The sequence below is a fragment of the Cupressus sempervirens genome, chromosome 4, assembly GCF_028749045.1.
Source record: "Cupressus sempervirens isolate cs-2001-9-10 chromosome 4, ASM2874904v1, whole genome shotgun sequence".
Taxonomy (NCBI): domain Eukaryota; kingdom Viridiplantae; phylum Streptophyta; class Pinopsida; order Cupressales; family Cupressaceae; genus Cupressus; species Cupressus sempervirens.
Window position 1 is genome coordinate 684,150,197 of NC_143121.1, and position 18,688 is coordinate 684,168,884.

At 38.1% G+C, this 18,688-nt stretch overlaps 1 protein-coding gene across 3 annotated transcripts in view; it reads right to left on the reverse strand.

The window, feature by feature from the left end:
• LOC149563107 (protein N-terminal asparagine amidohydrolase family protein) overlaps nt 1–18,688 on the reverse strand; it is a 244,334-nt gene that overhangs the window by 192,505 nt on the left and 33,141 nt on the right. Inside the window, exon 1 of one of the 3 annotated variants that reach the window (XM_089826532.1) lies at nt 12,811–12,885. The exons of the other annotated variants lie outside the window; for them this stretch is intronic. The gene's annotated coding sequence lies outside the window, so the exon portion shown is untranslated. Of the gene's footprint in view, nt 1–12,810; nt 12,886–18,688 lie in introns of those variants that run through there. 3 annotated transcript variants of the gene reach the window in all.

Sequence of the window (18,688 nt, forward strand, 5' to 3'; positions counted from 1 at the left end):
TCCAAAATCATATTTTAGGGATCTTTCTCAGCTTAGATAGGTGGGCAGTTTGGATTCTTTTATTTATGAGTTTCAAAGGCTTGTTATGATGGTTTCTGATGTGACAAAGAAACGTTTGGCCATATTATTTATTGAGGGACTTCAAACAACACTGAGAAATTGGCTTGAAGCATTTGATTTGTCTTTCTTGCATGTGTCCATCAAAAGGTCAGGAGTGTAATAGCCCCAATGGGTTATAACTTCAATTGATATTTGACATTTTTTCAAACACTTCGCATGCAAGCACTAATACCACTTCAAGAAACCCTGCAGGTTCTAACTTTGACAAACACAAAATTGCTATACTTTCCAAATGTTTGACATTTTTGTCAAACATTTTGTATGCAAGTTCTAATACTCTTTGGTCTTTGCAAATTTTACTTGAACTCTCACTTTTTGTAATATAAGTTGTAATGCTTTCTTGACCATATATGGAATTACAACAACAATGCTTGAGATTTCAGAGGGAAACAAACTATTCATGAGGTAATCAAAATTTATCATCGCTAAGCAATCCTTTCAATTCATTCACCAAAGAAATGTTACAAATATGTATGGAATGCAAATTATATATATTTGAAACTAACTACATGGAAAACATGGAATGAATCACATGCATGTGATACCCTCTAGATTTGAAACACAGTCTTAAGGAAATGATATCATATTGATTCTACAACACCAAAATACAAATGTGAAAGTACCAAATAGAAAGCCGTTGCTCCAAATATTAGACATTTCCCTATAAATGTTCGAACATAGGCCAAGCCTTAACTGGAATCCACAATAGCTAGTAGAAACTAACATTGCCTTTGATATTGTTGCGATATGCTCTAACACCAAACCCTAGACTTGCTTCAATTCCCTATTTTTAAGATGTTATCTTCTCAATTTGATCACTCTTAAACACAACCTAACCTCTAGATAAAGTTATCACTAGCATCAATTCACCCAATTCAAAGTGCAATATCTCAATAGAATTCGCAATCCTACAAGATCATAAATTTGAAAACCCTTGGTTCTCAACACAACACAATTTCAAATAACCAAAATGCTCGATAGAATAAAATTTGATTCTCATTTCATGGCTTTTATAATTTCCCAAGCATAAATCGAACTTCTAGCTTCAACCACACACCTCATAACTTAATGCACATCCTTTATAATAACATTTGAAATAATAATATTTAATTCCTCCATCCTCATAAATTGGCACACTGCACCAACATATAAATTGATATTATACCCATTAATGGCACTTTAAATTTTAACTTAACCCACTCACTTTGTTATTCTATACTTGGCCTTTAAAATATATTATTAATTAAGAGTGACTATATTAATAATAAACAAATCATGTTGGCCCGTTAATGGGCCTTTAAGGGTTGATCCTAAACAGAAAAGGGAAAAGGTGTGTTGGCTACCACCAGAGGAAGGATGGGAAAAAATCAACTTTGACGAGGCAGCTTTGGGAAATCCGAGGATCTCCAGTTGTGGATGTATAGCAAGAGATCACAAGGGAAACACCCTTGCTTTTGTTGCCAAACGGCTAAGGGACAAAATGAATAATGTGGCAAAATTTGTAGCAGCTAAAGAGGCTTTAGTTTTAGATGTTAAATTGGGCATCTGTCGAGTGCATCTGGAAGGAGATTCAGAGATAATCACTAACGGAATTAAGAAAGGGAAGCTGGAAGCGTAGTATCTTGACAAGCACATAAAGCAGATTAGATGTTTGTTACTGGAGTTCAAGAACTTTAAGGTTTCCCATGTATACAGAGAAGCAAATAAGGTGGCAAATAAACTGGCTAACATGGGTGTGAATGCAGCTTTGGGGATTCAGAATGAAATTTTTGAAGACCTTAGGCTTCTCAACTTGGAATAAAGATTGGAAAACAAAAATGAAGTGGCCAAAAAAGTGTTTGATTCCTTTATAATGGGAGTACAACTCAATCATGTATCAACACTCCAGGCAACATTCAAGAAATATCAATCCCTCACACATGATAGAGATTGTAATCATTAAATTGCACCCCACGTAGAGAAAGCTTCCAAATTGTTCGAGTGTGTGATTTTAAGGAGGAAGGGTGGGGCATTTCACAGGGTTTTCAGCAGAGAGGCAAATATAGAGGCTAACTTTGCGCTAGAATCAGACAACCAGACGCAATCGTATGAAGGGAAGATTATAGTAAGGCACCTAAAGAACATTTTCTTGTTTGAAGACCAAGAGTTCTCGGATGGCATTCGTCAAATGTATGGAATGGAATATCTGGAATCCTACTGGAGGAGACGCTCCAATTTGGACATTGCTTCTCTCTTTGTGGCATTGGCTCTACTAGTTAGCATAGGGTTATGGTAGCATGCGTTGACCCACAATGGTTGTTGGGGCTAGAGGATACTGTGGACAAAGTTGTCCTGGGTGTGGGTTTGGAAATGGAACAGGAACCATGGAGGTTGACTGGGGGAGGGGATTCCTCAATTGAACCCCTGATTGTTTGGTCATTGGAAAATCCACAAGGGGTGGAAGCACTGCAGGCAAAGAAAGGGTGGAAAAAGATTGGGAAATTTTTGCAGGAGAAGATCTGGGTTTCGAGTGAGGAGAGGCAAGGATTCATGAAGGCAACGCCCCATAAGAGTGTGACGACACTGTTTACCATACTGGGTAAAGAAATCAATGCATAGAAACAACAGATGAGAACAGCAGATAAGAATAGCCGAACTATATTCGCATACGCCAAGATATTACATTATGCTTTTGATGATCTGATGATTACAACGATCTCGAAGGGGGATATAAATACTATCTGAGGAACCTTCCCGAAGGTATCCGTCGGCCATATACAACATGTAGGCTACAATAATAGAACCTTCCTAATACTGAAGAGAACGTTCTCGATACACACCCTGTCGGCCTGACATCATACATCCCGATACACTAATGGAATGCATCTTGATACACTACCGGGATACATCCTGATACACTAACGGGATACATCTTGATACACTAACGGGATGGACCCGATACACTAATGGGATGCACCCGATACACTAACGGATACATCCTGATACACTATTTCCTGACGACATCATCCCCCACAAAAAGAAAAGTCGTCTCCCAATGACTACACAACAAGAAACCCAACAACTAACTACATTATTCATAAAGCAAAACCACATGGACTTATAAATCATGAACCCAAAGGCTGCGTCTCCAATTGTGAAGACCGGCTGCGGCGAAGCTGGTACACCTAATCTGTCCGGACCTGCAAATCAGCTCTAATCTGAGAGTTCTCCTCCACCATTTCCTTCAGCATCAAAGCAACCTCCTGGCACTCAGCTTCCTTCTGATCATGAGCCTGTTGCGCTAAGTCCTTCTCTTGAAGTGCTGTTACCAAACGCTACTCGACTGCTGCAAGTTGCTGCTCCACTGTGGCAAACTGTTGTTCTGCCTGCTGCTTCCCTCGTGCACTCTCCTCGAGCTATGCTAACAAGGCTGTCTACTCTGCTTCCCACACAATCTGTTGGGTGGCAAGTCGGTCGGCCATCTCCTCTCGAGCCTTCTCCGCCATCTCCCGAGCTTTTTGCCCAGCCGTTGCCCTTCTTCGCTCAATCAGCACCAACTCTGCACTGTTGTTGTCGCTCCCTCCAGACGCGGGCGCTTCCTGTATGAGGAACACTTGCTGCGGTGTCCTTGTTTTCAGGTTGAAAGGCCATTCCTTTATCAAATGTCCCATGATCTGGAAAATCTCACAAAATTGATCTTTCAGGCAAGATCCTTTTGTATGGCCTTCTTTCTTGCACTCCGTGCACCATAGCTCATTGCCCTTAGTCTCCTTGTTCATGTTCTTGAACTCCTTCATCATCTGAATCATGTCCTTCTAGAGGGCGCGGACCTTCTTGCTGCTGCCTTCATCATCGCTGCTATCTTCTCCTGAAGACGCGTCATCATCTGAATCAGATGAACTATTCTTTTTCTTCTTCTTGGTCTTCTGCTCACTTTCTAGGTTCATTGCCCGATTGTACGCTTCTGTGTATGTCAATGGTGGCACGATCTTCATCTTCTTTCGCAACTTCAGGTGGAGGCCTTCAATGAACCATCTTTTCTGTAACCCATCAGCCGGCTTATTCTCCATCTAGCGAAGACTCAGACTGTTTCATGCTTCCCCTACTTAGTATTGAATATCTCCGTGACAATTTCATTATCGTCAAGCAAGAGTTGAAATTCTGCGATAAGCTCCTTTTTAATGTTATCCCAACTATTTAACTTTTGTGAATCGGTATCAGTAAACCAATCAATTGCCACCCCCCGTAGGGTTGCTGAAAATTGCCTCATCCATTCATTTGTATCCGTTATGCCATTGGCCCTCCAAATCGTTTCGCAGGTTTTACAATGTTGGATGGGATCCGCTGCTCCATCACCATCAAATTTGGGCAACTTCTCCTTTGGTCCCGCCATCCCGATGCTTGGTATCCCGATGCTGACGCTTGGTATCCCGGCAACTATGCTATTTGGTGAAGAAAGGTCTTCGTTCAACGAATCTGTCCCTTCTGGAAGTGTATCGAGGACGAATAGGTCACTCCACGCTCTTGCTCCTGCGGCACTTCGAGCCGTGCGAGTCGATTCTCTTCCGTCTGGATTCTCTTCCCTTAGAGAATACAAATTCAAAAACTCCTCCCTTGTTTCTTCCACCAATTCCACCCGATGTCGAGTCTCTTCCAACAATTCCTCTGCGTTTCTGTGTCCGTCGGCAATCTTTTGGAACCTCCTTCTGCATTCGGCTTGCTGTGCCAAAATTAGATTTCCATGTGTTGTGTGTATTTCATCCTTTTCCTTCAACTTGTTCTTATTCTTGTTCAACTGATTCGGCATTACTCTTCATTCGCCTACCTTTCCAGGTCCATTGGGCAACGGTGCCAAATGTTTACTGTACTGGGTAAAGAAATCAATGCATACAAATAATAGATGAGAACAGCAGATAAGAATAGCCGAACTATATTTGCATACGCCAAGATATTACATTATGCTTCTAATGATCTGATGATTACAACAATCTCGAAAGGGGGATATAAATACTATCTGAGGAACCTTCCTGAAGGTATCTGTCGGCCATATACAACATGTCGGCTACAATAATAGAACCTTCCCGATACCGACGAGAACATTCTCGATACACACCCTGTCGGCCTAACAGCATACATCCCGATACACTAACGGAATGCATCCTGATACACTAATGGGATACATCCTGATACACTAACGGGATGCACCCGATACACTAACGGGATGCACCCGATACACTAATGAATACATCCTGATACACTATTTCCTGACGACAGACGATCCCGAAGGGGGATATAAATATTATCTGAGGAACCTTCCCAAAGGTATCCATCGGCCATATACAACATGTCGGCTACAATAATAGAACCTTCCCGATACCCATGAGAACATTCTCGATACACACCTTGTCAGCTTAATGGCATACATCCTAATACACTAACGGAATGCATCCTGATACACTAACGAGATACATTCTGATACACTAATGGGATACATCCTGATACACTAACGAGATGCACCCGATACACTAACAAGATGCACCCGATACACTAACGGATACATCCTGATACACTATTTCCTAACGACAGACACCATGTTTTCCCCTGCGACACCAAATTGAGAGGGGAGTTCAAAATGATGTTGGGGATTCCATGGTGATAGGAATGTGGCTAGACATCTCATTGACAGAAGAGGTGGGCACAAGTGAAATGGGTAGAAAGCGTTACCAAGGAACGAGGCCTCTCGGCATGCCAAGGTCAGTTCAGGAGGAATGTTCCATTCCAAATTTCATGGGGGAAAATGCAGCACAATGGTTTAAGGATTAAGCACAAGTGGTTGTTGGTGGTTGACTATATCACTGTCTTTGGCATCTGCTACTCTTTTTTGTAGGATGGGGTGGTGTTGTTTCTTGATTGGGTGTTAATGCCCTTTTCTTTTTAATATCTATATATGTTTGTGGGGTAGGGAAGATAGAAGTTTGTAAAGCTTTTGGCCATGCAAATGGCAATCCAATGTAATACCTCTTTTATTATTAATGAAAAATCTAAAATGTTACCTATCAAAAAAATTTAAAAAACAAATCATGTTCACTCAATCTATAAAAACTTCGAGTTATCAACTATAAATCAACATGTATATTGCAAATTGCCAAATAACCAAGTGCCTTGCTAAAAATAGCCATTACACAACACTAACTATAAATAGTACGCCTCCGAAAATGACTTTTGTCGATGACATTACATCTTAATACTGCCACCAAGTTGTTCAAGCACCCTACATTAGAAACTATAAATAGTAAGTGAGCTAAACTGATCCAAGTGAAGAGCGATCCTAAACATCCCTGACCTTGCTTGGGAATGTGAATAAGCTCCCTACACTATAAACTAGGACCCTCTAACCATTTGAGTTAGCGTACGAGGGCCAATGATAGACTAATCCAAACAAACTTTGATGCTTACAAAAATGGGGATATTACAGTCTGCCCTCCCTAAGATTGCTTGTCCTTTAGAAATCATGACTACAAAGAAACTCCACTACATCGGAGGTCCAAAAGAAACCTATGAAATGTCCCCCACTATAATAGCTTTGCTAAAGAGCCAAAATAACCACAACCACACATAAAATAACAACAATCCATTTGTCCAATCTTTGCACACTGAAACTATGCATACAAAACAAATCATGTACCCATTAGATCCGAAACACATTGCAATACTCCCCAATGGACCCAACCTAGATGTGTAGGCCCCCATGGCGAATTGAAGAGTGTCCAACCAAATACACCTAGATCCCAGATCCTGAATAGATGCCTACTAAGAAGAACAACCTCAAACTTCTATTGCACTAATCTGGTCACACATTACCTTCCTACAAATGGCAAAGCAACCCAATCAGACCCATCCAACCTGCAATGCTAACCCTGCCACCACCTGGATCCCAATATAAACAAAACTCACATCCATCCATCATAACAAGATGAGAATATTTGAAAGCATCTACTATACCCAACCTCCCTCTACAATGTATCAATCCACCATGGGGGTGAAATCCAATCGTACTATGGAGATAGAAAATCTTGATGGTGACTGTATCAAAATCACTATCTGCATCCTCTGCTAAGATGTAGTGGATGTGATTACTTTGCAAGTTGACTGCAACCAACTTGTAGCTACTGAATCTATCTACTGAAGATGGTGAATACCCATCCCACAAAGGATGGTATAATCTTGGAGCTAATCCACATCAATGCATCATCAAGTCCTCCACATGTGGATCGCACAAAAAATGATGAGCACTCCTCACTATGTAATTACGGTAAAAGACTTTGATCTTTTTCAATGGCTTGTCACTAACAACTCTAGAATCAAAAGATGGCTTCAAACTCTAATTTTATATAGCTATTTGGGTAGATGCCCTACCAAGTCTTTTTGCATACCCAATAGTATACTCTATGTCAGGAAACAAGTGAAGGTATTCTAATTTAAAATGCTCCAAAGCACTCTAATGAAACCTCAATTCACAAATATGAGTACCAACCCCAACCCTATATTGTCTCTCTTCAAGTTCTTCTCTCGAACGAAGGCACTCAACATACTTGTGTGTGCAATCAAAGCGAGGTAAGTTTGAGTCAACCTTCTCTCCAGTAACCTTCAACTTATCCCTCCAACTTTATGGCTCAAAAAATTGTCGATCAAAATCAACTACATGGGATGAAATAACAGATTTGTTTCCAGAAGAGGGAAACAACCCAACATGAGAGCCAACCTCCCAACTAGGTGATACTCTACATATGTCCCGTGAAGAAGATGTAGCATCATGAATGGTCACACAACTCACTGACGAATCCACTTCTACATCACAAGAGCTACCCAAAATCTGCCCTACATCACCCGTCAATGGACTACCCTCAAGAGAATCTAGCACAACATGTGGTTCTCTGCTACTCTCTTCTACTACACTCATCCCATCTATATCAACTACACCTATAACTGTGATGGATGTAGCTAGATCCTCAACACATCCATGACCACAACTCATGGATATAAGATCATCACCAACTACCACTTTATAAGTCTGTACTGTAATTGACGTTGGTGAAGATTGTGCTCAACTCAACTCCATGGTAAGCTACTCAAACCATGACTGTCCCTCTTGAAGGGCCAACTAGGTGCTCTCCAATGAGTCTATAGTCACCTCAAGCTCATGAGTGAGTTCATCAACCTCCTCTTCCTTCCCCTTCAGTGCATCATAGATTGTACAGCCCCACTCGAGAAGATAATATATGTCTGCAAGTAGTTCCAGGTAATTTTATTTCATTATTCCAAGTTCTTCTCGAAGTGCATGAAACTCTTCTTGGTAAAGACCACTATCACAATGCCCACCTGTCACTGGAGTGCTCCAGCCATAAGTTGCCAACATCTACCAAGCAACATCAAAACGCTCAATGACTTTGGCAATCATACTTTCATCCACCTTTAGTTGCCCAACCAAATGATGTGGACCCTGAAACATATCTCCCAAAATCTACAGTATGATATGAGGTTGTATCCACATCACTTTAAACCTCATGAGAAGGAGCATCATGTGTGCAATCATCAGCACGCACATCATCAAAGGTACTACTGCTATGTAACTCAATAGATGGCTCGGAAGATATCATGGAAATTGTTGACTTGACTGCATCTCCACACACCTCCACCCCAAATGTAACTACAAGTCCCTACAAAGCACAATCCTAGGACTTATTAACAACCAAAAGATTTTCAGATTTATCTACCAAGGTCTGATTTGAAAAATCAGACTTGTCGTGGCACGAATCCACATCATGCAAAGCATGACTACTACCCAATACATGAGTACTATCATGTGAGAACTCACAAGTACTATCCTGCACATGTGTCATCACTGCTATCCCATGCTGATGCAAAGTATCACTTCTGCTGCCATCAATGGTTGATGTCATGTCCTTAACTTCCTCATGATCACAAACTCCTATCACATAAGAATGATGGGTTCTCATGTGATTGTCTTCAAACAAATCAGTAATGACAACATGACTATGTAGAAAATCTCCTTCATCGTGTATAGTCAAAACACTAGTGGCTCCTCCACTACATAAAGGATCAACTATATATCCACCTTTTCAGCTTGGGCCTCCATTAGCGTTTCATAACTATAAGTATGAATAATATCACAAGAAATATTATCTTTGTGTAGATACTTGAATGCTACTAGTTTATCTTCAAATATCACTAGCTCCTCCCCAACCTAGAAGTCATCATAAAGCATTTTGTGCCCAACATCTCCCTTAATGTAATTCTGATTTTTAATCTCTATGGGATCAGCTGCATGCTGGTCAGTATCTGTTGAAAGTTCTTTGTTTGGCATAAGGGGCATTAATTAGTGGAATTGTTGGAGGTGTGACATCTATTTGTGTCACGCTCTTCCTCCTCCCACTGGATCATGTCCTCATACTGTTGTAGCATTTGTTGATGGCATTGCTCCCATTGCTTCTCCCCATGTTGTGCTTGTAATTCAATCAAATTGTGAGCCAACAACCTTTGAAGACTTCCCAGAAGAAAATAGACTACGTTTGCACTGTGAGTTCATCCATAATGTGCCTGTAGAGACCGCTATCTCTTAAGGCTCCCTTCACATATATTGAACGACTACAAATTCCCACATGTGCACCAAATCCTTCATCAACTTATTCTCTAAAGTTTCTTCCTTATTGTCCTCAAGGTCATTGTCAATTACTACCACTTGTTGTTTGAATGAGCGATCATTACTCCACCATCTAGCCTTCCTTCAGAGATCTAGGTTCAATCCAGCAAGGACACCAAAATGATCACTCCCTTTGGGATGTGTATTTAATAATTAAAGCAAACAGAAATATAAATAGAATACAGAGAACATGATAATTCAGATAGGACACATAACACAACAAATTGGCAAAGAGATAACTTTTAATTCCATGTAATGTCCCTACAATGATAGCTTTGTTCTCTGTACCAAATCACAATATAAAGTACCCAACAGTTTGTTAAGAGTTCCAACTGTCGGTTTCCTACAGCTACCCGAAAACTTATTTATTCATTACATTACCTTAATACATAACAAAACATTATTTATTCAGATTGGCAAAAGTACCACCAACATTGATTCTTTGACCTTATGCTTATGTGAAATCTTCTTGACAAAATTCCCACTTAATGCTCGATGTACATACATTCTCAACCTTGCCAATATGAGTCAATCCCACCCTTGCTTGGCTGTGTTAAGGCCCTACGAGCACTTTAAGTATGAAGTGTATAAAAGAACAATTCTGAAAGATTTTGATGAATGAACGATTCTCCCTTAAAATGTAATGAGGAAGCACAATATGAGAATTTGCATCTCAACAATCATGACCCACACCAAATCGCACCTCCTACATGAAATAATGACATTATTAAAATAATTAACAAACTCCTCCTTGGGTGGCAATAAAACAATGTTTTAGCAATAGAGTCTTAGGTGACGAGAATTTAATATTCATGATTAACTCGCTGGATCATCCTTTAGGCAGCAACAATGGTAATCCTCTTGCGTAGCAATAATACTCATTACTATCAGATGGAACGTCCTAGGTGTTTGCTGTGAGATAATGCTTGCCTTGACTTAATCCATTGTTAGCTAAATAAACTTAAAAAATGTTCCAGACCTGCCACACCTGGACCAAACAATATATTTAGCATCATTTTCATTTCAGAAATCAAATGGGGTTATTACATAGGCATATATCGGCATATTTCTATCCCTTTCTGAGTTTCTCCAAGGTATTTTGCAGTAGTTCTTAGCCTGGTATTTATTCATGCAAGTTGGCTTTGATTTTGAAGTTGCATTTGCCATTGTTATCACCAAGATTTTGTATCAGCGCTGTAGAACTTATAAGCACCTTATGACGTCTAGATATCATTGTTGGAATGTTTAAGTTGATTTTCAAATTGTCAAAAAAATAAAAAATGAGGGTGGTTATTACAGGCTGGTGGGATGAAATTCTATTTTTCACCAATATACATCGTAGGAATCAAGTGATACTTGAAAAATCAATGTTTACCAGAAGGCAGAGTGAAATTACATTTTCCATCTTGACTAATCTTCTGCTTCATGTGGATTGGCCTGATTGAATAACAAAGTATCTAGTCCAAATGCTAGCATACATTTTATTGTTTTGTTAAAGCCAAATTCTTGCAGTCTGAAACAAAGAAATTGTTTTCAAACACTACCCTATAATACTTATTTTTAAACTCCAATCTATAGTATTATTTTTAATTGCTGGTTATCTAGCCAAGATCTAGTGGTACAGTACAAATCAGTTTTCCAAGATCTGGCAATTATGTAAAATTAATTTAATTCGCACATACACACAACAGAGTGAGAAATGGTCGTACAACATCAGAAGCTGTACTTAGTAGTCTGATAAAAGTGACGAATATGCAGAATTTATATTTACGGCATGCACAGTGCTATCTTAGGGCCTGCAGTGTAATTAAAGCATTTTGTCAAGTGCAAGGAGTGAGTAGACTCATGGAGAACATTGTACTTGCATCTGTTATGTATCACTCTTTATAGAAGGCAATTAGGCTTCTTCATAAAAGAGGGTAAAATGTAATAGTTAGGTAGAATAAAGTGTATAGGATGAAAGTTGAGCAAAGAAGTTGATGGAGCCCCAATTTTTGAAAAAATTGGGGCCTCCATTTGTAAAACCTCTAAGGTTTTATCTTAGTGATTAGTAGTGTACTTTGGGTGTTTGCATATAAAGCAGCACTAATGATGGTGATCAGTATTATCAAAGACTTGTTTTCTTCAGCAAAATAATATGTGAACAGGGACAAGCTCACTTTGACTGATTGACAAATCCCCAGGAAAGGTTAAGTTTCACGGAAGCCAAGATTTCAGGGCTCGATGACAGGCAAAGAGAACAAGATCCCTCAGAAATGTTTGTGGATGTAGAGGCATAAGTAAAAGACAAGGACTGAACATGGACATCTAACATTGCAGATGATAGTGTTAGGCATCATGAAGCACAAGTGGACATGCATTTCTCAATACAACAAGTACAGATAAAAGATGAGGGCAGGGGACTAAGAACATACTTCTGCATATATTGATTGTTAACTGTTTCTAATAAACATATATTCCATATGATAGTTGCATAAATACAAGGCTATGGTAATCTGCAGGCATTGCATAAAAGAGCATCTCGTATAACGGTATCGTAATTTATATGCCCATACAATGGCACATCTACTCGTACACATAAAATATGAGTTTTCAGAAACAGTTAAAGAATCTCTAAAATAATGGTCTTTGAACATTTGGGTCCCTCTAAATCATGCCATACAGATGACCCTAAATTTCCAAATCAAGAACACATGATGTCGTGCAGTGAAGATACAAAGTGTCTTTGACAATGATATCAGTGCATGGTGAATATAGATGCATATGAGTCTGAAGCATAATTGTATCACAAACAAATTGCTTCATGTTAGTTGAGTGTTTCTGTGTGAGCCTAGAAACATCTTCGTCATCCACCAAAATGGAGCGCAAAGAAATGACCAAGTGGCTGGACAGCTATCACCAAGGAAAATTCACGATGGCAAGTTTTCTTAAATAGGAAATTGGAGGAAGTATCGATAAGGTAAGGAAGAGAATGTTTTTTGAAGCCAAACCTGGAGACAGAAGCAGCAATTATTCTGGCACTTCATACACCTGTTGTAGGTCCGTTTGGATGACACATATCATATGGTAATATAGCTCCATCAAACAGATACATATTGCAAGAAGAGTCCCAATACGATGAAGTTGTATTGCCGTTCAAGGAAATATATTTGTCTCCATCTGTTGTGTTCCGCAATTATGCCCAGAATTCAATCGACTACACCTGGCATGTTGTTGATTGTGAAGTTAATGGTCTTCGCTAAATGGAACTTGCAGTATCATCGGAGATGCATAATATCAGAGGTTCGATTAAGATTGTGTATGGTAAAGGCTCTGCAATGAAAATCTCCAAAATTCGATACATGTCATTAGCAATGGAAGACCAGTAGTAGTTTTACAGGCGTTCAAATACAAAGGATACAAATTTGTGTTAGATTCCAAGGTGGAGCGTCAGCATCCAAGTCATGGGCAGAAGATATCATGCACAATTCAAAAATACAATCCTATAGGAGAAATTCACGACTAGAGAAATCATAAGGAAATCGATGTGGCCAGAGTCTCTAGGAATGGATGATCAAATTGTCTTTGTGATCCCTGTCAAGACCAAGCGAATCCAAACCAAGCATCAATAGGTTAATTTGGTCATCGCAGAGAGAACGAAGTCGCTAGATTAAAAAAATTGGAGTCTACAGCAAAAGGAATGCCATCAGGAGTTTCCACCATACATAGAAGCCATGTTATTATTAAAGTAGTAGCATAAGTTCAAAAACAATAGTGCTAAGAGATTACAATATTTTATCACGAAGTGGTGCCATTTTGAAATAATAAAGGAGGATGTGTGATTACTAAAGATGCTAATAAAACTGATTTGTTAAATCAAAGGGTATAATTTATTTTTAAAAGGGAGTACCTCTTAAGTTTGAAATGTCACACTTTCTATTGGAGAAGATATAAAAATGGAAAGAAGAATTCAATAAGAGACATATTCGAAAAGGCATTCAAAAGAAGAAGTATTATGTATTCATTTGTACAGAGGGATAAGGTGCTTAAATATGACTTTATAATGTAAATTCAAATATTTTATATTAATAATGAAAAAAAATGTCCTTTGTTTATTTTTATTAAAGGCATGGAGATTTAAACTGCAATTGATTCATCCTTTATAATCATCTTTAAATTCCATAAATAATTTATGTCAGATAAGTGGACGTGGTCATCTATGGCATTTTAAACTCGATCATCGCAAATATTGTGAAATATGTAATTGTTTCCAAATCCGTGTCCCATCTATCTCCCTGACCTTAGGAGTTAAAGTACAATCTGGACTAGTTTAGAATTTTGTATATATACTTGACCCGTCGCATCTTGATTATTAAACTATTTATTGTTTATGTGCATAGAACATTATAAAGTTGTACATTATAATCTTCCTTGTAGTTGACTATGTTGCCTGAATGAGCTAAAGCACTAGTCTTTTTATCACTGAAGTATTGGATATATATTTGAAGTCTAAAAATCTATAACTTCCTTCTTACAAACCTTAAATCCATTGTACAAAACATTCAATTATTTCAAACACACAGCATTTAGTTTCATTTTGATCGAGTTTGAGGAACTTGCCAGTTGGAGAACTCATAAAGCTTAAATTCGCTATAGAAGAGCCTTCAACTATGTAGTCAACATTTGAGGTGAAGGTCTACCACCTAGGCGTAGCAGACTCTAAAGTGCAGGGGAATCAAGGTGATTCTCATTCATTGGCCAAAATTGATTGTGGAATCATATTGAAGAAGCAACAAGCTCTTGGATTTCCAATCTACAGTTTTGGGAACCAACAGATTGGCAATTCTACTGGAGATAGTTGCTCACAATATATATTGTGAAGTTACACAGAGTTTCAGATTTTGCAAATCAAAATCAATAAGTATTTGTATCAGTTTTGTTTGGAAGCACACTCTGTTGGAAGCGAGAAACCAAAAGATCAACACAGTTGATACATTCCTCGAAAGAGGTGGCGACTCTATGCAATAAAATTTCAATTGGTAGCTCTGCTAAGGGAAAGGACTCAGAAGGAAATGATTTGATTCATGGACAATATGTACTATGATCAAGAAGAGGATCTATGTTACACCATGGAGGAAGCACAAATACACCCCTTAAATACTTTTTTCAATTTGCAAAGATATGAAGGCCACATCACATTTGTTCATAAGGATGGTGAATATTTTTTGGGAAGTACCTTCAAACATCATGCCTCCACACAAAGAATTGATAAGAAAATTTCATGAGTTGGGAATCTCGCCAAATGATCCTGATTTGAAGATTTTCTTTCAAATATTATAAGAAGATGATGAAAGTCCAAGTTATGTATCTCCTTTGGATGCATTTTTTAACTTAGAAAAACAAGAAGAAGAATCTGCAGTACATTTTTTCATGAGGATGTTTAATGCCTATCAAGAAATGCCTTTGGAATGCAGACCTCCATCCTCTGATCTTCTCAACAAAATGCAAGAACTAGGTCTCTTATATGATCATCAATTTCTTATCTTTCTCAAACTTATGGATAATGAACTGGTTGCACAAGAGAATGAATGCAGGACTGAAGTAATATATGAGTCAAATGATGTTTCATACTTGAATGGAGAAGAGGTTTTTGATCAGTTTAAAGGAGAATCCAATTATGATGATAATTGTATAACAACAAATATCAATGAATGCAAAAAAGAGGAAGAAGATTCTCTCAGTGTGGAAGAAATTTCAGCCTTGTTAGATCTGGAATATTGTAAACATGTTGAGCGAAATGGTCCAAATTTTTTCTCAATTCACCAGGATGAGCAAGTTGATGGATCAATGCATTCTCAAGGGGTACTGGATGAAGGAGATGGTAATTTATAGGAATCATATACTGAAGATGAAAGAGAATTGCATATGGTGTATGAACAAGAGGAAGTTTCAAGAGATAATGAAGATATTAGTCTTGTTGATGAAACATCTGAAGATCCGGATGAAAATTCTCATGGAGGTATATCTGAATTTTCTATGTTTATGAACCCATTGTTTGAAGAGGAAGTAGAGGACGATATGTTTGAGTTCTCTATGTTCTTAAATCCATTGTTTGAAGAGGATCTTTTATGTAATCAAATCCATCAGCATAATGATGAAGATAATAGGTCCAATGATAATTTTGAAGTTGATGAAACTCATGATATACATTTAGAAGGTGAGTCATCTTCCAATTCATCCTATGAGCAGCAATTGTATCAAACATGTGAAGATGATACAGAATCAGCCATGCATAATGAAGAGATTGTATTGAAGGATAATTATGAAAACCTTCGAAATGCCTCATCTAATCAAACTCTTGATAAAAGGGAAGCAATATCCTATGAATGTGAGCCATCTTTGAAACTTGCTTGTGAAGAGAAACGTCATCTTGAAGATAGGGCAGATTGTGTGCAAGGAGATACTCAAAACCTTGTTCTAGATATTTGTATAGCTGATCAAATATATGGGGATTCTTCATTCAACAGAAATCATGGTATACCTAAAGATTTCTCAAAGACAAAATGAAGGTCAAATACCAAAAATCGCATTGATGAAGCAATGACAATTGTCTATAAGGATGATGTGTGTAATACAGCGATGTTCAAAGTGTTAAATGATCAGAGTTATGTGTTCAATAGAGGAAAGAAGTGGGGCTCACTTTTGGGGGCCTTGGGGCCACCCAAGTTCACCTTGCACTATGTGAAGCATGGATGCTCAGTCTACTTTTCCAGAGATAGATGGAATCTCATTATGCCCACAAGGGGCATATGTCCCCAGCAAGAGCCACAAATGGTGTAACATACACATTTTCTTAGGTGTTAACTAACAACTAACATATCAAAGAAATAGAGTTATTACTTCATTTTCATAGGAAGACAGTTATGTTCATGTGAATGAGATTAACAGTTACAAATACTTAAACGGAAAACTCATAACTAACATCTGAAAACACTATCAATGAATTTACTATGGAAATTAAAATCTACATACCATGGAATTTGAACCGAAAATCAATGTAGGGATACTTCTGCGATCACCCAGATTAGTCCACAAATATCATATCAAAATCAAATGATAATTACCATCAAATACCACTATATCATTTAGGGCATCACATACCACTATATCAATTAAGGCATCAATTACCATTGAATCATTTAGGGCATCAAATACCACTATATCTTTTAGGGCTTCAGATACCACTGTATCAATTAGGGCATCGATTATAATTGGATCATTTAGGGCATCAAATACCACTGGATCATTTAGGGCTTCAGATACCGCTATATCAATTAGGGCATCAATTACCATTGGATCATTTAGGGTATCAGATACCACTATATCATTTGGGGCATCAATACTACTGTATCATTTCTTTCCTTCCGATTGCTTAACTGTGGCAATAACATCAGATTACAAAATATTTTCATAATCATTATTCTTATAAATGATAGACTAAAATAACAATCCATTAGATAAATCTATTTCTCGTAAATAAATATATTCCACATTTAGTTAGAAGATCATTCGATCTAACTGGTTGCCAACTATATTGATGATAAGAGTTGTTTATTCATTTAAAGAAATAGCTGTAACGATGATACAACTCAATTAATCTTACCTTCTACTTGAATATACATCATAAAAGTAAAAATACCTATTTCTGACAAACGTTTGAATGCATAGCATATCTTTATTTGATGCACGTCCAACATCTTGTGGAGAGGGAAACATTGGCAGGCGCTTAACCACCCAACCTCGGACCATAACTTATCCCTTCACAATCTCTAATGAGAAAGGCCCTCCCTACCCGAAATAGACATGTAACACCTTGTCATCCACTGAGCATCCTGGTATCTAATCACACAACTCGACTTGATAGTGGTTCTCCCTCAACTATTCCTACAATAGGGTGCTCTAGTGGTTCTCCCTTAATTACAGAGCAATAGGGTGTCCTGACCACGGTTCTCTCTACATACTGCGCAATAGGGTGCCCTAGCTATTCTCCCTTAATTAATTCTGCAATAGGGTGCCCTAGCAATTCTCCCTTAATTACAGAGCAATAGGGTGTCCTTACTACAGTTCTCCCTAACATACCACTGTAATAGGGTGCCCTAGCTATTCTTCCTTATTGCCCTCTTAGGAAGGTGCTAACAGTAGGGTGTCATTAGTAGTTCTCCCAATTGCCACTCTTTCCCTTACATTTGCAAATGTAATATATGTTTTTGTAATAATCATTAAATTGAAATAATATGATTATGCTTTTCCATAGCTATCTTACATCTTTACATCTCTCGTCATATCTTGTTCTTGTAAATATTTGGTTTATCATTTTCTCCATCATAGATTTGCGTTCACTATTTTTCCACAGGATGGCAAAATCATGCTCTGATACCACTGTAATGTCCCCAATAGGATATCTTTGAAATATTGGGAGAATAGCATTAGACCATCATACCAAAAATCTTCTATGTAAGGGAGGGTATGGATAATATCACCTTCTAATGTTATTTGGAATAATAGATGATGATGCCTCCAATATGATTCTTGATGGAATTGCTATGTATGACTTAATATAGGAGATTGTAATGGACAGATTGGTGTTGTTTTCCAAATTATTTTTTATTATATACTTATGCGATCATTTAAATGTCAAATTAGATCACAATCTAATTGCTCCTTATAATTTGAAGTATTCTGCCCTGGAAAGAATGTTTGGTGTTAATGTATATGCCCAGTATACTTTTTGGAGGTTCGATGATTTATATCTGTGGGATCATCTGCTTCATGCCTACTTTCTTATCATTCTTGTGTGCTCTGTAACTTTTCCTTGTATGAATGTGAACC